General features: G+C 47.4%; 1 protein-coding gene and 1 long non-coding RNA gene across 2 annotated transcripts in view; one reads left to right on the top strand and one right to left on the bottom strand.

Moving 5' to 3' along the window:
* ITGA9 (integrin subunit alpha 9) overlaps positions 1-23,269 on the top strand; it is a 367,824-nt gene that overhangs the window by 122,362 nt on the left and 222,193 nt on the right. The window lies entirely within an intron of this gene.
* The window catches only part of LOC120867835, a 16,034-nt gene continuing 1,333 nt past the window's right edge, over positions 8,569-23,269 (bottom strand). The window contains exons 2-3 of the long non-coding RNA XR_005722034.1: positions 21,403-21,411; positions 8,569-8,579 (exon numbers count right to left, since the gene is read on the bottom strand). This is a non-coding gene — a long non-coding RNA (uncharacterized LOC120867835). The remainder of the gene's footprint in view (positions 8,580-21,402; positions 21,412-23,269) is intronic.

Raw genomic sequence — 23,269 nt, 5'->3', positions numbered from 1 at the left:
AGCTCTATGAGTAGAAAGCAGTGAAGCAGGCCCCAGACCCAGTTTGACCCCAGAGCCTGGCTGCCTACCCTGGGAGCTGCGCTGTTCTGTTGAATCTCTGGGGCTATCCAAGTCTGGGTGGCAAAGTACAGCTGCAGAAAAGCCCTGTGTGGACCATCCCAACCAGTGAGTGTCTGCTCCTCAGAGTGGGTGGGGGCTGTCTGGAAAGTGCTTCGAGCACCATGGAAGCAAGTTATTAAAACTTAAGTTATTTTTTATTCTGATAAAAGATCAAGGTGGTCATAATTAAGTATAGGGTGAGGGGGATGGGTGCAATTTTTTTGTTTCTTTACCTTGCAATTTAGCATGTGGGATCTTAGTTCCCTGACAAAAGATGGAACCTGTGCCCCTTACAGTGAAAGCAAGGGGTCTTAACCACTGGACCTCCAGGAAAGTTCCCTAGTTTTTTTTTTTTTTTTTTACTATCTGGAAATAATATGTCCCCACCCCAAAAAACCTAGAGTCAAAAGAAGAGAGAGGAGCGTTAACCATGCCTAGGGGAGGCTCACTGCCCGGCAGTCCAGAGCCAGCGGGCCCTCAGGGGCCTTTAATTCTGCTTCTGTTTGTGTAGTACCTACTGGTCTCCAGGGCAGGGTCAAAGAAGCAAACAGGCCACATCTTTGTCTCAAGGACCTCTCCTCCAGGAAGGACAAAAGGTAACAAAGCCCTTCTCCAGCAGGACACAATGTTGAGGAAGCAGGGGGCATAAAAGTTTAAATTTGACCTTGATCTAGGGCAACCTCTTAATGTCTTTTGATAGGAATACGCATAGCCTTCCTGCTATGCACTTCCTGTGGATGGGGACTCCTGATTGTTTTTTCCCTTTACTGGGGGAAAGTGGGCACGTGTTGAAAGTTATGCCTACATGTTGAGCTCTCCATTTATGAGAGATCCCTCCAGTTATGAGGGATCTCAGTTCAACGTGAGGGAGGACAGGAGAAGTCCCACTCACGGTCACTGTCTATCAGAAGTCCTGTTGGAGAAGTTGAGGTGGGGACTGAAGAAGGGGCAAGGCTTCATGGGGCAGGAGTGCCCATGAGAGCCGGGCACGTGGCCCCAGCCACAGTTCTTGCTTGAAAAGAAGTTTGAAGCGTATAAGTGATAGCACATGATAACAGTCTTTGTCTGACTCACTTCACTCAGTGTGATAATCTCTGGGTCCATCCATTTTGCTGCAGATGGCATTGTTTCATTCATTTTTATGGCTGAGTAATATTCCATTGTCTATATGTACCACATCTTCTTTATCCATTCCACTGTTGATGGACATTTCGTTTCCATGTCTTGGCTATTTTGAGTAGTGCTGCACTGCATTTTGGAAAGCATGGATCTTTTCCAGTTATGTTTTTTCACCCAGATATATGCCCGGGAGGGGGATTGCTGGATCGTGCAGTAGTTCTGTATTTAGTCTTTTTTTAATATTTATTTTATTTATTTTTGGCTGCATCGGGTCTTAGCTGCAGCATGTAGGGTCTTTCATTGCAATGTGTGGACTCTTCACTATGGCACGTGGTCTCAGTAGTTGTGGTATGCTGGGCTTAGTTGCCCCGCAGCATGTGGGATCTTAGTTCCTTGACCAGGGATCAAACCCACATCCCCTGTATTGGCAAGGCAGATTCTTAACCACTGGGCAACCAGGGAAGTCCCTGTATTTAGTTTTTTAAGTAACCTTCATGCTGTTCTCTGGAGAAGGCAATGGCAGCCCACTCCAGTACTCTTGCCTGGAAAATCCCATGGACAGAGGAGTCTGATAGGCTGCAGTCCAGGGGGTCGCGGAGGGTCAGACACGACTGAGCGACTTCACTTTCACTTTTCACTTTCACGCATTGGAGAAGGAAATGGCAACCCCCTCCAGTGTTCTTGCCTGGAGAATCCCAGGGACGGGGGAGCCTGGTGGGCTGCTGTCTGTGGGGTCGCAGAGAGTCAGACACGACTGAAGTGGCTTAGCAGCAGCAGCAGCAGCATGCTGTTCTCTATAGTGGCTGTACCAATTTACGTTCCCACCAACAGTGTAGGCGGATTTTCTTTTCTCCACACCCTGCCCAGCATTTGTTGTTATAGCTTTTTTAATGATGACCATTCTGATCAGTGTGAGGTAGGGATAAATTGGAAGATAGGGATTGACATATACACACTACTATATGTAAAGCAGTTAACTAATTAATTACCTACTGTGTAGCCCAGGGAATTCTACTCAATACTCTTTAATGACCTATATGGGAAAAGAATCTTAAAAAGAGTAGATATATGTATATGCATAACTGATTCACTTTGCTGTACACCTGAAACTAACACAACATTGGAAATCAACTATTCTCCAATAAAATTTGTGAAAGAAAAAAATAGTATGAGGGAGAAATTACAGAGTGAAGTTGTCTCAGGAGCTCAGAAACACAGGTATGGCTGGGATGCCCTCATGTCTGGATGGCAGAGGTTGGTCCCTGACCCTCAGGACCTCATCCTGGGGGCAGTCTGGGTCCTGGGTGATGTTCCTCTGACTCAGTGCAGCTGGGCAGTGGGGGTGGGAAGAGCGGAGAGGTGAGGATCACGTCCAGTGAGGTCACTGGCTTTCCGAGGTGCCCCCCATCCCACTGCCCAGTGGATGAGATGGGCAGCTAATTGCATGTGGCTGAGCTTCTTAGCCTCACTGCCCTGGTTTCCCTTTTCTTCTTTGGGTAGAGATACCTCCAGCTTCAGTTCATTGTTTTCATTTTCTTGGGTGTAAAAGGAATCCTGGCTGGACATTGAGTGACTATACTCATAAAAACCAAGTGATGATTTTGGCTTCCTCTGAGCCAGAGGATGATCATGCTCTCACAGCTGACGGTTTTGAGAGCTGCAGGTCTCTTTGTATCCTTTGGAGGCAAACGGGGTGGCCTTGGGCTCCCCAGAGACCCACAAAACATGACCGTACAAAGCCCCAGGACTAACAATAGAACCAGCTATGTCTGCCTTGAGCGTATCATCCAGTCAGGCTTTTGCAGTCCTTTGTACCATTTCATTTCTAATGTATCCTTAAAAGGCATGAATAAATGGCATGCGTGATGGCTGGAAAGGTTACTTTTTTTTTTCCCAGTGACCTCTTTAATCTTGGAATAACCAGCTTTTTTTCCTGAAGCTTCTTCTGAATTATCTTTTTCAGTTCTGTTTTTAATTAGGTTGTAATTCAAGAGGAGCAATTAATCAAACCTTCCATTTCCACATCTACCGTGAAGCTTTGTAACTTCTTCCTGTGAGGTGATGGCTAAGTGAACAGAAGATGAGAAATACTAACTAGATTTGTGGGAATACAGATGCTTTTTTGTTTAGTCATGACTGTCACTTGGAGTATAAATAGGGCTCCAGATGACTCTCATATTGCTCTTTCCTCCCGCAGGCCTTCAGTACTATCTTGTGCTGGCATCTTTATGTTGTATTGGAAAAATCTGGAATTCTCTATCCCTTGGTCATTATTTACTTAAAAAAAATAATGTCATTTGAAAGAATTCTTGCTATTTAATCTTAGGCCCAATATGTTTAATAAAGTTGAGTATTTTTAGTTCAAGAAAAAAATTGAGGGTGGGGGAGTGGGGAAGATAGGCTACATCTCCATGTGGAAGAAGTGTTTAGTTGGGAGAACACTCTGACTCCTGTTTCTTTTGCTCTTTAAAAACTTGTGTTTCTTGCGGCGGGCGGGTGGGGTGCGGGGGGTGGTGGTGATATTTGATTTTGGAACTTTTATGTGTCCTGCTTGGTGGTCCTAAATTTTAATTCATCACTGGGAAATTCTGGATGAGCTCATTCTGTAAGGATTTATGTGTCTTTAGAGCTGGCAGGGTGGGGAAGCTTACCTCCTTCAGAAGGGTCTGTCTCCTTTGATGTTGCTACTTTTGGGGGGAAAGAGCAGAGGCTGGTCTACTTTGGATGACTTCTCAAAGAGGGTGGCAGCTGCCCCCTCTTCAGTCTTGGCTTGGTGTGCCCTTAGGAGAGCTTCCTTATCACATATCCTTCCCCAGAGTGGTCTTCTGCCAGTTCAGATAAGAGAGACTGGTCTCCCAGGCTTGAGCCCACCTCTCCAATTTGGATTAAAATGTGATCGGGAATTTTGTTTGGCATCCTTTTGTCTTAAAAAAAAAAAAAAAAAGGATTGGTAATCCATAATCTCAAGCCCATTTCTTTCTGGTATGTCCCTGTCTATTTCTGTGCCCAGGTCCCTGAGGGCTGCAGGGAAAAGCCTCATCGCAGTGGGAGGGGGAAGGGAAAGTAAGAAGGCAGGTTCTAGGGTGTTTTCCCCCCATTCTTGGGGTTCAGTTGTATGTAGCCAAGTATCCATCATCTGGGGCTGAGGAGGAGGAGGAAGCAGAGATGGGGGAGGAAGAGGGAGGCCGTTTGGTGGTGGCTTGTAACTGACGAGTGAAAGTCGGATCCTGTAAGAGCAGAGGACTCATGCCTGCCCATTGTCCCTCATCGTTTAGTATCCCATCCCTATCTCAAGGGAAGTTCTGAGAACTTGTGCTCTGGTGTCTGGGCAGTGACCTCCCCAGTGGCCCCATCACCCTAGGGAAGCACCCCCATCAGCTTGCCTTTCTCCTAATTCCTCTCATACAAAGGAAGTTCAGGGCTGGTGGCTTCATGGTCATCCAGGATCCAGGAGCCTTCTCTCCTTCTGGCTCATCATCCTCAGACCATATCATTCAGCCTCAAAGCCACCTTATGACCCAATGTGCCCGTTAGAGCTCCAGCCGTCACATCCGAATTCCAGATGGAAGACAGGTGGAAGAGAAAAAAGTACAAAGGAATGCATGTCTCAGCAAAGTGGTCTCCCTTTGAGGAGCTTTCCCAGGAGACCCTCATGATGATTTCTGCTTGCATCCCATGACCACCTCTTCCTCCAAGGGAGGTTGGGAAATGATGCCTGTCACTCGGCACATGGCAGTCTCTGCTGTGGTCCAGCATATGTGAAAGTACCTTGTGTGTGGACCTCAGCATGCTCTGCCAAGCCTTCTAGCAACCTATGTAGTATCTAACCCTCCTATCAGACCCAGTTCTCTGGGAGCCCTGAACTTACCCACCTCCTTTTTGTACTATTTATAGGTACCATTCCAGGGGCATGCATTGTGGGCTCCCAGCCTGTCTTTGCTGAGTTGAATTAAGTTTAGTTCCTCCCCTTCCCAACCTCCCATCTCCCTATGGATCTGCATTTATAAATGATTTCTTATCAAGCATTTTTCAAAAATTAACCTCTTTGCAGAGGGCTTTTACATAATTATCAGTTTAATATGTGATAATGATAGAGGTGCTGATAATTATTAATAAAATTGGAAAAATCTAGGTCATGAAAATTGGCACTGTTAGTAAACATGTGTTTATACTCTCTGATTCCAGATGTTACAGAGACAGGAGAGAAGCTTTTCACCACTAGTCTGCATTTGTAGAAAGTCAGGGAGAAATCTTTATGGAAAATATCCCTTTTGACTCTTTTGCTTTTTGAACTCACAAGTAGAAGAAGATCAGAGTTGGCAGAGAAACCTTGTGTCAGTACTTCATATCTGTAAAAGGGCAGGGAATCCTGAAAATCTAGTTACGTCAATTTATGTTCCACCATGTTAAAAAAAGAATTAAGTGGATGGGAAAAATCAGAAAGGTTGAAAGGAAGGGCTTTCCCTTTTGCTCTCAGAGGGAAGGAAACTTTGACTGAACCGGACATCTCAGCTGGACAGTGTCTTTGGTGAGCCCTCACCATGTGCCTGGCTGATTCAGTTTGTCTGCTAGGTCTCTGGAGAGGTGATGTCAGCAGGGCCTGGAGCTTCTAGGGAGAGGAGGAAAATCAGTACTGGCCCCACCCTCTGGCCTTGGAAACTTACCAGCACTCAGGCCAAAAGCAGATGGAGGTTTGCAGCTATGTTTTGTGATTCTGTTTCAGATGTTGGTCATATCATCTGCTGTTTCATCTTCCTTGTTTTCCCTTCCCTTCCTTTTCTCTCTCTCTCTTCCCTTTTTTTTTCTTCATTTTTTCCAGTTGTGCTCCTATGTGCAGCCATTCTACTCTCTCAAAATCAACTCAGGTCTGATCTTTGGAAATATGTGAACAAGGAGCCATGGGCTGCTGCCATGGTTCCAGTTTTGAACCTGGTGAATCTGCACTTCAGGGTCCAGTAGAAAGAGCGGCTTTGGTGTCTACAAGACAAGTGTTAATTCCAGTTCTGCCATCACTGGCTGTAGACTTGGGGCCAGTGACTTCACCTTCCTGAATCTCCCAAATCTCATCTGTAAACTGGCGTTCATTCCGACTTCAGAGGGTCATTGGGAGGATTGAATGAACTATGAAGAAAAGCCCAGAGAGGTAGATGAAGACCAGATTGTGTTGGGCTATGTACGCCATGCTGAGAGGTCGGATTCGATGTCAGTGCTCTGGAAGGCAGGGCAGTGACACGATAAATGTTCCCATAAGATCACTCTGGCCTCTGGAGAGAGTGGACTGAGGTGACGGCAGGTGAGAGTGGAAGCAGATGGGCCAGCTAGGAGGAGAGTGCTGGCGAAGGGGGATGGACCTTTGAGAAGTGATGACGGTAGGAATAGCTGAGGTCTTAGATGTGGAAGAGGGAAGGAAAGGGCGTAATCAAGCAGGAGTCCTAGGATGAGGGATAGAGGTGCCCATCCCAGAGCTTGGCAGGGGACTGCACACGTGGACAGAAGCTGCAGAGTGCTAACTGGCTATCCTCTGAGTACCTGGAAGAAAGAAGGGGATCATGTGTGTTGGATGAGAGAATACCTTGGGGCTGGCCAAGGTCCTCCTCAGCTCTTTCTTTGAAGCTGGTGTGCTCTTACCATCTACCCATTTAGACAGCAACTCCTGGAAGCAAGTTGAGCAGAATCAAGCAAGGCCTGGAATGTGGGAGTCTCCTCACTGGATAGTCACCATGATACTATCTTAGATGACACCAGTCCCCTCACTGGTGCTGTCTGCTTGAACAGAGTCAGAACAAAATGAAAGCTACCCCAAAGCTGGATTTGGGGTGGCCTTGGGAATCTCAGGGGCTTCCCTGATACCTCAGATGGTAAAGAATCTGCCTGCAATACAGGAGACCCAGGTTCAATCTCTGGGTCAGGAAGATCCCCTGGAGAAGGAAATGGCAACCCTCTCCAGTATTCTTGCCTGCAGAATTCCATGGACAGAGGAGCTTGGTGGGCTCTGAGAATCTGAGCAGCATTCCTCAAATCTGGGCACACTGGTGGCAAGACTGTTAGAGGGGAGTCAGGACCCCACCCCAGAGCATCTACCTGGGAGATCTCAGGGGGTGAGGGCACCTGGAAATCTGAGTTTTGAATCATTTCAAGAGACACTGTCCTGGGTTGGGGGGAGGTTTCCATGTGACTCCTGCCCTGGTTCTTTCCTTCTCACTTCTTTTTTCTTTGAAGGAAATCAATTTGATGGTAGTATTTCCTCTTCCTGTTCATAATCTAGACTCTGGGGGCAATTAGAGTCAGGCAACCTTCCCTCCGAGGAAGAAACCTTGTACGTGTTTTATGAGTATGAGTATATTCCTAAAATAACGACAATAACAGCAAACAAACGTGTAACGAGGACTTCGCACTTGTGAAATGATTGTTATGCGTTGCAGCCCATTAAAAGTCTTTGGCAAATCTGTAAAGAATATTTCAGAGAGAAAAAGAACAGAATTTATAGGGTCTAAAAATAGCAGCTGAAGTGCCGCTGTGTTTAACTTGTCAGGAAACCTGTTCCGCCGAGACAGGCAGGGGATTTTGTTTCTTTGGCTTTGAGGTCACTTGTCTTGTTTAAGACAAGGCAGCAAACATTTCCAAATAGGGGTTGGTTTTTAAAGGGAGGAAGATGGCTGAATACATACGGTATTTCTTGTTTTCTCCTCTCCCTCTTACTGCCTCCTGCATCACTCCAGTCTTCCCTCTAAGAAAAGGAAGAAGGGTCTAGTTTTCTCAGTAGAGTAAGTGGGGGCTGCCTGGGTGGCAGAGTTTTGAATACATTGGCCATGATGCTGGTTGATGCCACTTTTGGTGACAACTGGTCTGAGGAAAGGTGGTGACAGCCTGATTATTTCATCTTTAGGTTACACACAACCCCACCATGTATGGAAATTGACCCATAGTTGAAGAAATAATGGTGTGATGGCCATTATCTTAAAGGCTGAAAGACTGCTTTCTGGACCTTCTTTGTCCCATTTCTGGGCAAGGGTGGTATCTTCATCCTTCTCTACAACCCACAGAAGAGATATCTGCCCCACCCCTGGCCTAGGCAGTTCTCAAGCTTCTATACTTAACAATATACGGAGTGTCAGCATCCCCCAAATCTGTCCATCAGTAAGACTTCACACTCCTTGCCTTTCAACATTTACCAGTTGTAATATATTAATTATATCTATGGTGGAGGTCCTGAACGTTACGCTATCCATCCATTTCAAAGCCAGACATTGAATACTGGTGGCCTGGAGGCCAGATTTTGCTCAGTTTCTTGCCCTGCACAGTGTAGCCTTTGACAGTTGCCGGTATTTAAAAGTGGGCTATTTTGTTTACAAATCTCCTTTCTCATTACAAATCCCATGCAGTGCTCTAAGCTACATCCTTGGTTTAGACTTCCGCCCCTGATACTGGAGTCCCTATACTGCTGGGCAAAGATCCCTGTTTCCCTAAAAGTAGCTCTCCTATGGATCATGATGAGAACCAGCCACTTAGAGGATCATAAGAGGGGGGTAAATCAGTTGTATGTGGAGCATCTAGAAAACATCTGCTCATGCACGCCGAGTGCTCTGAGCACTAGCTGTTCTTGCCGTCATTGTCGTCATTGTCATCATGGCATTCTGTGTTTTCTGTGAGGGTTCTGATGAAGATGTTGTTCACTACATAACCCAGGGTCTTATCCCCCTGCCCCGCCCCAGGAAGATATGTATGTTAGATCTCAGTTCCAGAAAATAATTGTCCTCCATCTGAGTTCCTGGCTTATCTGTACCTTATTCATGCTACAAATCATGTTTCTAATTTTTCCTTCACTACTGGGAAGCTCAGAGGCAACTTTGCTGCTCATTTCTAGCAGAAGGATGCATTTATGGTGGGTATTTGCTTTCACAGGCCATCATTTCTCACTTGTCTATATTATTGTGGGCATTTTTGTAAGCATCCTTAAATACTCTTTGGAGCAAGGCTGGGTGTAAATTTAAAAAGCAACAAAATGTTCCTCTGAGAGAAGCTTTATAGTATCACTGCAGATAGGCTCCAATGTCAGAATAGCCCCATCTAAGCTTTGGACTATCACATGGTCTTTCTTCCTACTGGACACTGCTGACCTTTAAACCCATGTTGAAACTAGCTCTATCAGTTGGGCTCAACCTTTCCCTCTACCCTGATAGCTTCTATTCCTGAACTGAAATGGCTCATTCACCTGGGTGTACAGATTTATCAGTCAGCTATCACTGTGTAACAAATGACCTCACAATTCAAGGCACACAGGAAGAAGGAGTTATCAGTCTCATAGGTCTGAGGGATGTCTGGACAGTTCTGCTTCAAGCTGAAATTCTGAAGGCTAGCTGAGGAAGCTGTTCTCCATGCCTCTCACTTTTCCAGAAGCAGAGGGCTACCAGGGTAGGCTCTTCTCATGGTGAAGGCAGAAGTGCAGGAGGTTGGGCAGAAACACATGAGAGGTAAGCTCAGTGTGGGTGTTATCACTTCTTATCTGTTTCATTGGCCAAACCCAACATCAGGGCAGCAGGGAAACAGTTTGTATCTAGTGAGAGGAATTTCAGAGTCAATAGCAAAAGTATGTGAGCACCAGGTGGGGATGGGGGACACTGTCTACCATAGGCAGTATGGCCACTGAAGACCATTAGGGTTGGCTTGCTACAACGTCTGCCCTTCATGGGTATGTTGGATAGTCTCCACTTCTCCCCTCCACTTTCTCGCTGCATCATTCTTCCTGCTTAGTGCCCTTGGAGGTTGACCTTCCCACTGCCTTTTAGTTGGGCTCACTCTGAAGGGAGCATTGGAAGAAGAGGGTGGAATCGTGCCCACCCACAGGTTGGTATGACCACGACCCTCTGCAGAAGGCCCTCACTTCTGCCAGGTGGCTAGTTCTGATAACTGTGAGGCTCTAGTAATCTTCAGACCTGGGGGTGCAAGAACTCCTTGCAGTCACTAGCCCTCGTGTACTTTACCACGGAATGGAGGGTGTGTGTGTGGATGGGGTGACTCCTTTTAAACCTGCCCTCTCTGTTATAAATAGGCCCTTCACTGAACTCATTTTCCCTGTTTGTAAGAGCCGTCTAGTCCTGGCCAGGACCCTCGCAGATAACATTAGGTGCTCATTAAGTACATGGTTGAGTATCAGGGTTCCTGGTTTTTCCTCTCTCCTTCACACTAGTCACTTCTTCTACCTGAGAACCCCAGGGGATTTCAGACCAGGAAGCTCTCCTTCTCTCCCCATTACTTGTCCAGCAAAGGTTCATTGCTTCTCGCAAGAACCTGCAGCATCCTTTCGTCAGAGAGAATCCTTGTAGAGAAGGTTTTATTTTTTCTCTGAGTTTTTTTGGCATGCCCTTTGGAATAATTAGGGATTCTTTCAAGAGCAACATTTTCTCCATGGGGGATTTCTTTCCCAGATATGATTTATGCCCATCACGTTCCTAGAAGGGAACGTAGTGAGTGTTTGTGGCTAAAAAAAGTCTCAACACAAGGAAACTAAATGTAAATCCCACCAGGAATGATTGCCTTCATTAGTTTGAAAAGGGTTGATGAGCACCACTATGCCTCACTCAACAGAGCAATGCATTTGGTTTCTTTAAGCAGGAAAAAAAAAGGGTTCTGTATTTCAGTTTCCCAAATGAGTTGGAGAATCATGAAAGTATTTCCTAAACTTCCCTAATCAAGATAATGTTTTGTTAAAAATTCAGATGCCCAGTGATTCAGGTTCAGTGGACCTGGAATGGGGCCTAGAAATCTGTTTTCAAGCTGCAATCCTGGGCAAGTCATTTTATTCCCACCCACTACACTTGGCTGATGGTTCCCACACATTTTGGTCTGTTGACTAAGAAGAAATCTAATAATGATAATAATGGTAAGGATAGTATACAAAAATATGTGACACATTTATTTTTTTAAAGATGTGTTTATTTATATCTGTCTGTGCTGGGTCTTCATTGCTGGGTGTGGGCTTCCTCTAGTTGGCGGCGAGCAGAGGCCTATCTAGTTGTGGAGCATGGGCTCTAGAAGCACAGGCTCAGTAGCTCTGGCACACAGGCTTAGTTGCCCTGCAGCTTATGGGATCTTCCTGGACCAGGGGTTGAACCCATGTTTCCTGCATTGGCAGGTGGATTCTTAACCACTGGACCACTAGGGAAGCCCCTATTTTTTTCTTAAATTATTCATTCAGGCTACACCAGATCTTAGTTGGGGCACACCAGATCATCAATCTTCATTTCTGCATGTGGGAACTAGTTCTATGACCAGGGATTGAACCTGTCCCCCTTGCACTGGGAGTGCAGGGCCTTAGCCACTGGCCCACCAGGGAAGTCTCAGAATATGTGACATTTAGAAAGCACTGTACAGTCTGCCAAGATGTTACAGATTTTGCCTCATTATCCACATTGGCCACTTCAGGACTTGTTCTTGTCTCAGCATAGGCAATAGCCTATGCTGAGATTATTTGATCAGAATTAAAGGGAAAAAATGGCACCAGCAGGTTTTTGTTAAATATCCTAATTGATACCAGAAGCAGAGATACAGCAATTGTCATGTTATACACATGAAGGCTACAAGCAAGCAGCCTTTAGTCCATGCTTTGAGAACCACTGCATGACGTCAGGGTAAGATTCTTTCAACCTCACCCCATCCCTGGATTGTGCAATAAGAGTTTCTAGGAAGCTCTGCGGCGGGCTTCCTTACAGACAGACATCTCTAGGCAACTGACTGCTTTTGGAGTGGGGTGGGGGAGAGGGGAGCACAGATGTTCCCTCCTAAAAAGGACATGTGGGCTGATTCTTCCTTGCTGGTTAGGAAGTCTCCCTTTCAAAATGCTGTTTCAAGTTTCTGTGGCAGTGCTGCAGGAAGCCATGCCTGGAAAACAGAATCTTTCTGATACTAGATGACTTTGTAGCTTTTGGTATCAAATACATTGTGATTGTGTGCTGAGTTTGGGGAGGGGGATTTTCAAACGTTATTAATTAACACATTTTGGGGGGCCATTGTGTTATTCATTTTTAATCAGAGATCCTGGACTGCCTGTTAATTTATCACTCCTTTGGTTATTGTTTCTGTGACACGCTCAAGAACAAAATGTCTTGCAGGCTAAGCTGGATTCTCTCCGTACCCAGCCCACACCCTTACTTCTGCCTTTTGCAACATCTCTGACACCAGTGAATGAAAATGCAAGCCCAGGGGCTCAGAGGGCTGGGGAGCTGTGCTGCCCGTGTGTTTTAGTGTTAGCGCATTTTTCTCGGCCACTGTGAAACCTTGGATTTAAGCTGATTTATCAGCAACCCTGATTTAGCATATATTTCATTGTCTATCAGGGAAAATAGAGTGGTATCTATTTTCTCATTCTGCATTAAAATAGTATTGACTGTGATTTGAGCTTCAATTCATTGAAACAACAATAGTGGTATTAAAAAAGTTCTCCATGTCCAAGGGCAGAGGTGAGGCCATGGTGGGTAATGAGACCCATGTGCCATGAACCCTGAAATATGCACCTTTTAGAGCTGAGCTTGTGACTGCACATGATCTTACAGCACATGCTTTGGGAGAATACATTTAAACTCAAGTCCTAAATCCAGTGATGAATTCCAAGCTTTCTGCTATTGTTTTTCTTTCTGAAGACAAATGGAGTTTTATGCCCTGGTATTTGAGGTTCAGTTTAAGGGCAATGTTGGGTGAACCATTATTCGATGGGGAGTGTTGTGTGCTGGATAGTTTATAATATCCTTTAGAGATTCCAACCAAGAATCTACCTACCCATCCGCTGACTGTCCATCTGTCCGTCCATCTACCTGTCCATGCATATGAGCACTTACTAATTCCTACAAAATGCCTGGCATTGTGTTTACATGCTAGGATTACAATGATAAAACATAGTACTAACCATCATTTATTGAGAGCTTATTTATTATCAGAAAGTTTCCAATGTTCAAAGCATCCTTGCAAGGTATGAAGTGTATCCTCTATGAGAGAGTGGAAGCTAATGCACCTTTCCCCTGATAGCCCGGTCAGTCACGTGGAGCAAGCCTTGGGCAGCCTTGTGACATCAGGGCCAGAGAAGCATTTCCTTGTTTTTAAAACATTAAACAGACTTTTCTGCCTGCCTGGACACAGACCCATGTTGGAGCATACAGTGAGCATTCAGTGGCAGGGTCAGAGCGTGCCCCTCATCTGTCACTTCTTGGGCTATCTTCCTTTTATCAGTGATACAGAGAGAGGAATGTTCACAGGACAGATAATCCCTGGAAACTGATAAGTGCTATGAGAGAAAAATCTATAAGGGAAAGGGATTTGTTCTTGCCACGGTGGGCTATAATTTTAAATAAGATGGACAGGTTATGCCTCATGAGGACAACAATTTAAGAAGGTGAAGGAGGGAGAGATGTGAGAGAAAAGCATTCCAAGCCGAGGGAACAGCCAGTGCGAAGGCCCAGTGGCAGAAGTGCCTGTTTCTCCAGGAGTGTCCAAGAGGGTGTGTGTGTAGATCATAGATGAAGTCAGAGAAGTGATGGGCCAGATCACATGGGGCCTTAGAGACAGACAGACCGCTGACAGAACTTGACTTTTATCCTGAATGAGACGGGGCAGTTGTGAGGTATTGGGGTGGTGTGACATGACCCTCGCTGCCTTCTTCTTAGGGCTTGGTGCATAGCGTGGGCTCGCAGGGGGCCTCTGTGTTATCAATCTGGGCCCCCAGACCTCCCCCACTTCCTGTTCCAGGCTCACTGCTCCCATCCAGTCACGTGACCCCCCCCCCCCCCCCCAGCAAGCCACCAGGCCCTGTCTCATTCTCTCAGGTTCCCAAAGTCCTGCCTCTAGCCCATGATCAAATGCACTATATTCTGAATCCCCCTTTTTAAAAAGGAGTGACATTGCTGGTGGGAATTCTGCATGGAGAAGGTTGTGGGTGCTCTTTTCTTCTTAAGCCAGTTCCCTGTGGATCTCAGGGCCTGTGCCAGGCCACCGTGGGGCCCTGGTCTCCTGGCTGGCTTTGTTCTGGTGAGTGGGGCCAGGGGACAGGAAGACGGGAAGGAGGGCTGGGCGGAGGGCAGGGTGGAGGCCACGGAGTGAGGGGGTGTGTTGGAGCCAACAGGAAGCAGGGCTGGGTTTTGTTCTCTTAACTAGTTCCCAGTCCTGGCTCCTGTGGGGTTACAGGGCTTGGTCTGGAGCTACACTGTTCCTGTGGATGCTGCAGTCAAGCCCAAACATTGAGCTGTGGCCACACCAGCGCTGGTTCTGCTTGTGACCCTGGACACCCTCCAGGAGATACCTGACCTGCCCTTGGTGTCAGCTGGGCAGCCTTCCTCAGGGCCAGAGGCTCTCAGGAGTCCTGTGCTGAGGTGGGCATATGCCCCTTTGCAACTCTGCCGTGGGCCCTCCGGGGCTGGGGAAGGGGGAGAAGCAGGGCCTGCCTAACCCACTGCTCCCAGGGTTAGAGGGCCTCCTCGGTGAGTCTGGGCCCCCTCATGAAAGGCTCGCCCCCTCGCCCCCTCCCACCCCTGGTCCTAGTAAATGCGGAGTTTCTGGAAGAGTTCACCAGTGAAAACACTCGCTCCCTTTGTGCAGCCCTGGGTTATCAGCATGGCTCAGACTGAGGAAGTCCTCACCCTTCTGCCCATCCTCCCGTTCTGTTCTGCCCCACCCTGCCCTGCAGAGGGGAGGCCCTGCCTGTGGGGAGTCTGGCGGCCCCTCCCACCCCCCACTTCAGGACCCTGGGTTCTGCCGAGGATTGACTCTGTGATCAGGGAAGGATCCATTCTTCATTTTCTCCCCTACCTCCCTTTCATCATGTCTGTGTGAAAAATGAAAGTTATTGTTGATTTAAAAGGGCCATTTGCCTAATGCCCCTGGAATTTATTTGCTGGAGCCTTTTCCATTTTCAGATTTCAGTTCAGACCTTGGCGGCTGCCGAGAGGTTATGTAACCTGGGATGGAGTGGATCCCATCGGCATCTGGGGGCCCCAGTGCACCCTGCCCTTAGCCACTCCTGTGAGGAGTGAGCACCTCCTTGAGCTGCTGGGGTGGAGAGCTGAGGAGAAGAAGGGGTTGACGGGGGAGACTTGGCAGCTGTTAGAACAGAGTCAGGCGGACGATTTCTTTGGGGACTGAATTTATAGCTCTTTTCAAAGCGTGCCTCCCCCTCCTCAGCTGTAGACCCTCCTCACGTACAAAGCCCTGGCCTGTCCATCGGGCTGTCCCTGGAACTTAACAAAAAGCTTGGGCGTCCTTTCCTGAGCCCGAGTGGGATTTGTGACCTTCTTCTGGCATGTTCTTCCCTGCTGAACCTTTGGAATCTGTCTCTACACTCTGTCCATCTCAGCAGTACTGGCCTCGAGGGCCTGCCCTGGCTGAGGGCTGCACTTCCAGCCCTGAATTCCAGCCCAAGAGCCCTTGATTTCTCCTAAACCTGGTCTGGGTCTACATGGAGTGACTTTGACAGGGACAGGGGAAAGGTTTTGTTCTGCCTGGGTTAGGAGCAGCTAAAAGTTTAACCTACCTCTAGATTTTAAAGGGCAATGAAGAGTTAGAGTGAGTTAGTTTTGGGACCCTGAATTTAGTCATCTTTGTCATGGAGAGGCTCCAGCAGGGTGGGTGGTGGTGGGAGGGGAAAAGAAAGGGGTGCGGGTCGTGACTCCCTCCTACACCCCCCATCTTGGGAGATGGTAGCAAACCCATTCTCTCCAACCCTTCTCTCTCCTCCCTCTGTAGCCTGAAACATCTGTCTTCACACTATTTCTCTGCTTAAATATGCTTGTTAGCCCCCCTTAGGATCCAGATCACCCTGTGTATGCCTTTGTTCAGTTCAATTCAGTTCAGTCACTTAGTTGTGTCTGACTCTTTTTGACCCCATGGACCGCAGCACACCAGGCCTCCCTGTCCATCACCAACTCCTGGAGTTTACCTAAACCCATGTCCATTGAGTCAGTGATGCCATCCAACCATATCATCCTCTGTCGTCCCCTTCTCCTCCTGCCTTCAATCTTTCCCAGCATCAGGGTCTTTTCCAATGAGTCAGTTCTTTGCATCAGGTGGCCAGAGTATTGGAGTTTCAGCTTCAACATCAGTCCTTCCAATGAACACTCAGGACTGATCTTTAGGATTGACTGGTTGGATCTCCTTGCAGTCCAAGGGACTCTCAAGAGTCTTCTCCAACACCACAGTTCAAAAGCATCAATTCTTTGGCACTCAGCTTTCTTTATAGTCCAACTCTCACATCCATACATGACCACTGGAAAAACCATAGCCTTGACTAGACAGACCTTTGTGGGCAAAGTAATGTCTCTGCTTTTTAATATGCTGTCTAGATTAGTCTTGCCTTTGTTAACACAATGCTAACTGCTGTTACTAGTAAACCCTCAATTTTCACTGCCTTAATCCACTAGAAGTGTGTTCATTGAGCATATATCAGTCACATAAGTTTCTTCTTCAGTGGTTGTAGCCTTGGCCACATGGTGGTCCTAAGATCCCAGTTCCTCCCGTCGCTGGCTCTGCCCTCCTCTAGGGCCACAGACTCTTTTGTGTTCTGGGGGCAGGAGAAGGAAGAGCAGTGGGGGAAGGCACAGCCTCTTCCTAACATCCCAGCCCAGAGATGACCCACGTCCCTTCCATCACCTGCTGTTGGTGAGAGCTAGTCAGATGGCCACAGCGGTGGCCCCAGGTTTGGAGGCACCCCTGTGATACCTCCATGTAACATTGGTGGGAGAAGATGGAGAGAAGGGGGGGTGTCGTGGGGAGGTGGTGAGGAGGTGATGTCAGTGGGTGAATGAGTGTCCGTGCAGCTGTGAAGGGGAGCTGGCAGTCTGAGGTCCTCACCCCCAGGGTTTCCAGTTTGGAGAACAGGGTGGATAGTGGTGCCACCCAGAAAGATGAAGTCTGCGGGAAGAGGGGCGGATGTCAAGACGGAGGGCTCCCATCTGTCACATGCCCAGCAGGGGTGGGTGCTGCGGGGCTGCTTGGTGAATGTGGGGATGAGGAGAAACAGTAGTGAAGGAACATGGGTCCCTTCTGGCCACACCATGGAGATGCACTTGAGAAAAACTGGTAGTGGTTTTCCCCTCACATCCTGAAACCACAGTACCTGATAGGATAAGACTGACCAGTTTGCAAGTACAAAGCTAATCATAATGGGGGAAAATAAAGCATCCTCAGTAACCCAGGAGAGGATGCCTCCCCAGGCATCGCACTCCACTGAGTGTCTGGTTACTGTCCCTGTGAGCCTGGGGGTAGCAAGGAGGCAACTGCCTGACTCAGGTGAGTAGGGGTTCCCACTTTCTCTGGGCCAGTACAGCTTCCTCTCCTCTCCTTGGCCCTAGGTTCATCGCTTTGGGAGCGGGTGATGCCACAAAGAGCTGGGAGCAGGCATTACTTGGGTGTCTGATCCAAGACAAGCAGGCTACCCCCTTCTCTCATCAGAAGAAAAAGGAGAGCCAGCTGAAGGCCAAGTCCTGGGCTGCAGCCACAGGCTGCTTTGCCACTGGGCTGGTCCAGGCTGTGCCACAGGTGGGACTAAGGCTGCAGGGAAACCTGGGCTAACTGGGCTCTGAGTCAGTAAGGAGTTCCTAGAGCAGGGGTTTGGGGAAGCTCTGCAGGTGAGGGTGAGCCCCATTCCAGTCTCCAAGGTCAAACTTGGCAGCCTTCTCTTATGCCTTTATGCCAGGAGCCAGAAGGGGCACCATGCAAGAGGGCACCTGGGGGAGGGGTTCACACCCTTGTCTGTGGGGAAGCCTGGGCAGATGGAGACAGTCCATGGCCTAAGGTCTTGGCTGACATCTCCCACTGCTCTCTGTAAACTCGATTGAAGCCTCAGGGGGAGATTCAACAGCAAGGGGTACTTAGCATGTTTTAGACCAGGGAGACCACTCTTGGGGAAATTTGTTTTGTTTTTCTTTACTTCTACATAAAGGATGAAATGAAGTATTTGAGCCTGCATTGCTGAAATTAAGGGCACAGATTCGGGAGCCAGACAGCCCAGGTTGGGATCTAAATTCTACCACTTACTACCTTGGCTGAGCCACTTAACTGCTCAGGGCCTCAGTTTTCCCACATGTAAAATGGTTATCACAGTTGAAGGACTAAATGAGTGAGTATTTACAGAGTGCTTAGGATATTGCCTGGCACATAACAAGGCCCATCAAGTGTGTGTAAATTTTTTTTTTAAATTAAATTTAGTTGAAGAGTAGGTATAGACCAGAGGGTGGGGTGATTCCTAGTTTTCCCCAGTCTTCTCCCTCAAGACTCTCTCCATCCCTTCTCTAGAAGGATCTGCTTCCTTTTAACCCCTTGGCAGCTGTGCAGGAGTGATAGCCCTCTCTAGTACTGTTTCTGGATTCTGTATGAGGCAGCACAGCTGCTGGGGAAATGGACAGGAAATCAAAACAGCTCACAGGTGCCATGCTAGGCAGTTTGCATAAATTGCCTTTAATCCTACAACAGAAAAAAAACAACAAAATACTCAATCCTGAAAGTTAGGGACATTATTATGTCTGTTTTACAGATGAGGAAACCGAGCCCGACAGTGAGTCTGGTAAGTTAATCCCAGGTTCAGGACTCAAGCCCTAGTTTGCCTGAGGCCTTGCTGTCTCCTCAATGCCAAGGTTGTCCTCTCCCTGCAAACATGGCTGTTTCAGTTGTCATCTGATCATGTGTCATCCTTCCATTGAATACAAATGACCGATCATGGTTTTTATTGAACATCTGCTGAATGTGGGGTACTATAGGAAAACAAAAGAGCAGGCTAGGTGGTGACTGAGATGCAAGCGGGGTGAACCAGTTGAGGAATGACCTGAAGCACTGTATGACTGAGTGTGGGGTTCCAGCTGGGTGTCCACACGGGAGAACACACTGGGGCCTACAGGCATTCGAGCAGCTTCCTCAATAAGAGGTGAGGTGCAGGCTGTGTCCTGAAGGTTATGAAGGTTTTAGGAAGTGGGGGAACCTTGGGAACATACACAGAGCAGGTGGGACCAAGGTCTATATAGTCAGGGGGAGAAAGCATGCTGGAATGAGTTTGCAGAGTTAGAACTGGTTAATGTCATGCAAGGCAATAAAACAGAAACTTTTGGGTTTATCTTTCCACCAGACAGACCATTCTGGGATTGTCAGTGTTCCACAAATTAGCATTTAACTTTGAATAGTTTGGGCCCTGTTCAAGAATAAATAGTAACAAAAGATATCTTTTCCTAGAGAGTCACATGATCCTAGGCTGTCTTTCCAGGGTTCTACTATGACATGAAAGGCCACCAATAATATCCTTGCTTTATGTCAAATTTGGAAGATGTTTGCCATCAGGAAGAGCAGCAGCAGTATCATGTGTAAGAGAAAGCCAAGTTGGAAGAAGAAGGCAAACAGTTTCCAGACATGTCTGGGAGGCTGGTAGGAGATGGGAGCTTCTGGGGCCTGAGTTTGGGGTGAAGTTTGGGCTGATGGAGGGACACTAGCCCCCAGAGGGCCCCAGGCTGTGCAAGAGGACAGGCCCGTCTGCCCCAGAGCAAGTCAGCAGCCATCCTGTGCCAGTCCCATCACCAGGCCAGACGATGTACCTAGCAGCCCACGTGCCAGACTAAGGGAGACAGCACAGAAAACATCGTAGACTCAAGAAGTGCAGATGTCAGGGAATTCTGGTGGCGTGGGAGCAGATTGGAGTCCAAAAACTGCATAGAAAAAACAACCAAAATTGAAAGCAAGTTTCTAAGTTGGGAAAATGTTTCTCCTTGTCCAGAATGTATACTTCAGAGAATGGCAGAACAGCATAAACACTGCAAAACAAATTCAGCTACTTAATCTCTTTATTTTAGTCATTGGAGGTGGCACTGGGAATGCTGGTAGGAGCAAACTTTGACTCAGATTCCCTTGGCCTCACTTGGCTTTTTCCTCTGTTTGAACAAACTTGTTAAGTCTGCATCTCCAATGCATGCCTTTCCTGGCCTGGTGTTTGGGTTGTCAGCCTGATGGCTGTGTGTGCATGGGAGAAAGCTATGGGGGCGGTTTCCTGGGTCCCCATGTATGGTGCTGGAAGACCGTCTGGCCCCCAGTCAGTATTCATGCCCTGTGGGGTGCATTGGACCCAAGAGGCAGTCCACAGCTTCATCCACTTGTGCCATTGTGGCAGGAAAGTTGAGGCACCATTTCCTGGTTGCAGATGGTTTCTTTCTTCATTCCTTCCTTAATTAGCTTGGTTAGTCAACAGGTATTTAATAAGCAACCATCATGGGCCCGCTTTGTAGAGATGAAAAAGAGCTCAGAGGGAGGAAAGGAAATTCTAGGCTGAAGAAATAGCAGGCAGCAAGGCACAGGAGTGAAATGGTACACTGCCTCTGTGAAGTAGGAGGTGAAGTGTGGAAAGTGGGGCTGAAGTCTCCCTGTGTTCTCGGGATGTGGTGCTAGAGAATTCTGATCTTCCTTTGCTGGCAGTGGGAGCTGTGGAAGATTCTGTAGGAAGGGAGTGTTTTGTTTCATTCAACATTTTTTTTGTCACCTACCATGTACAAGATACTCTTTTAGTTGCTGGGGATACGATAGTGATTAATTAAAGTCTAGTGGGAAAGCTGGACAAGGTGGGCAGAGAATGAGCTCAGAGATGCTGGTTGGCGAGGGGGAGTACCAGCCCTGACATCTGCTTCTACTGGGTGGGGTTTTTCACACCGCCCTGCCCCTCGCCACAATCTATAAGCAGTGAGCCTGATCTTAGATCCCAATGGTGTGAAGTCCCCTCTGCCTATGATACTTTATTTTTTCATGGCCAAAGCCATCTCAAAACAGGGGCTGAGGAAGAAACCATTGAAGGGAGGGAAGCTCAAAAATTTCTGAGGGTCCTTCGTACCAGGAATCCTTCCACTAGAACTGAGGGTTAGGGCACCTTTTGGTGGGTATGTTTTATGGGATCCCTGGGTTTGTGGAGAAGGCTGCACCAGTGACCTCTTAAGCCCAGTGAGTGGTGCCTTCCCTTTGTTACTTCTTATGCAGACTTTTGGGTAGAATTTGTAAACAATTATAACCAAGAAGTGGAATGAAAGCCATTATGATGAGCAGGCAAAGGTGAGTTGAGACCAGTAGGGCCAGCAGAAATGGTGACTGCTGAGAACCTCGTTCTTGCAGGATGGATTCAGTTCTTTCTCTAGCAGAAGCGTGTGTGTAATGGTTAGGTTTTGCTGAGTAACAAAACTCCCCCACATTTAATGCCTTACAACAACAGCCGTTTATTATTGTCTGTGAATCTGTATGTCAGCTGGGCAGTTCTGCTCACTTGTGCCACACTTGGCTGATCTCAGCTAGGCTCACTGATGTGTTAGGGTTGAGGTTGCAGGCTTGCTGGGGGCTGGCTCACTCCAGTGTCATTTACTTGGCTGGGGTCACAAAGATCTCTCTGTATTCCCTGGACTAGCCTGGCCTTTTTACATGGTGGCTGGGAAAGGTTCTCAGAGAGTGGAAGTGAGAAAGACCTTTTGAGTTCAGCACAAAGTTGTACAATATCATTTTTGATGCATTTTGTTGGCCAAAGTAAATTCAAAGGATGGGGAAATAGATTTACCTCTTCATAGGAGGAGTGACCATGTCATATTTTCAGGACACACATATGGGGAGGGGTAGAAAATTGGGTCCTTATGCTGTGGGCAGAGCATGTGGGCTCTGGAGTCACTTGGAACTGTCCATCCAGGATTCTCCACTTATCCACAACCTCTTCCGTGATATGGGAACACTAATAGTATCCATCTCAAAGGGTCATTTTGAGGATTAGATAATGCATACGTGCCTAATGTATCGTGAACACTCGGTACAGAGAGATTCTATGAAATGAAGCTTCCAGGTGAATAGAAGAAGAGCATTTCATTTATTCTCATTACTCTGCCTTCCTCAGCACTGCTTAACATCCTAACTTTATAAATACAGTAATTCTTTTTAAAATATTTATTTTTGGCTGTGCTGTGTCTTCGTTGCTGTGCATGGGCTTTCTTTAGTTGCAGACAGTGGGGGCTAATCTCTAGGTGCAGTGCAAGGGCTTCTTGTTGCGTTGGCATCTCTTGTTGCGAAGCATGGGCTCTAGAGCAGGCGAGCTTTAATAGTTGTGGTGTACAGGCTTAGTTGCCCTGTGGCATGTGGGATCTTAACCTCTGGACCACCAGGGAAGCCCAGTACAGTAATTCTAATCACTTACTTAGTCAGTAAAAACCAGTGCTTATCATATACTAGACTGTGCTAGGAACGAGAGACACAAGGAAATGAGGCTCTAAAGCATTCCCTCTATATTAAAGGGTGTCAGTGTCTTATCTGCTCAGAAAATTCTGAGAACTGTAAGCTGGACGTTTAAGACCCTTCACAGTTTGGTCTCAGTTTGTGCTGCCATCCTGTGCTTTCTCAAATCAAAGCGAATTCTTCCCTGTGTTCCAGATATGCCCTGTGTCTTTGCATCCTTCCAAACAGACCCTGGACAGGAACGGACTCCACACTGCAGCATCAGTGGTAGGGCGCAGCCAGGCTGGGCTGGATATATGGGTCCTGGACCAGCACAGGGCTGGGGTCTGTGTGGTTCAGAGTCCATAGATACGACACAGTTACCTCCATCTTGAGAGGCCTTTTCTAAGGCTCATCTAAACTTTAGGACTTCCTATGACCTGTCACTCCTTGGAATCTGCCTTAAAGTGTTCTGTGGACCAGTCTGGCCCCCTGTAGAAGCTCCATAGGCAGAAACCCTCTGTTTCTCTTCTGCCTGCAATATCCTCTCAATGACAGTGCACCCCTTCCTAGGAGTTCCACAGGTGATTACAAAAACCCTCTATCCCAACAGCCAAATACACACTCCTTTACTTCTAGAGTATATATGAAGGAATGGGAGGCTGCATGGCCTGCCCCATCCTCTTTTCCCTTAAGGTGAAATTAGTGGATGAAAGGAGTAGGATATAGCAAAACACAAATGCTAGTTCAGTAAATGGTACAAAGAAGTTGACACTGTCCATGGACACTAATCACACGGCTATGGAAATTGACCTTGAGTGTGGCCTTCGCATGGACCCAAGATGGGGCTCAGTTGAGTGTGGCCTTC

This window comes from Oryx dammah, unplaced genomic scaffold, assembly GCF_014754425.2.
Source record: "Oryx dammah isolate SB20612 unplaced genomic scaffold, SCBI_Odam_1.1 HiC_scaffold_9, whole genome shotgun sequence".
NCBI classification, from domain to species: Eukaryota; Metazoa; Chordata; class Mammalia; order Artiodactyla; family Bovidae; genus Oryx; species Oryx dammah.
The sequence above is the reverse complement of the archived record's forward strand: the minus strand, read 5'-3'. Positions and strand labels throughout refer to the sequence as shown.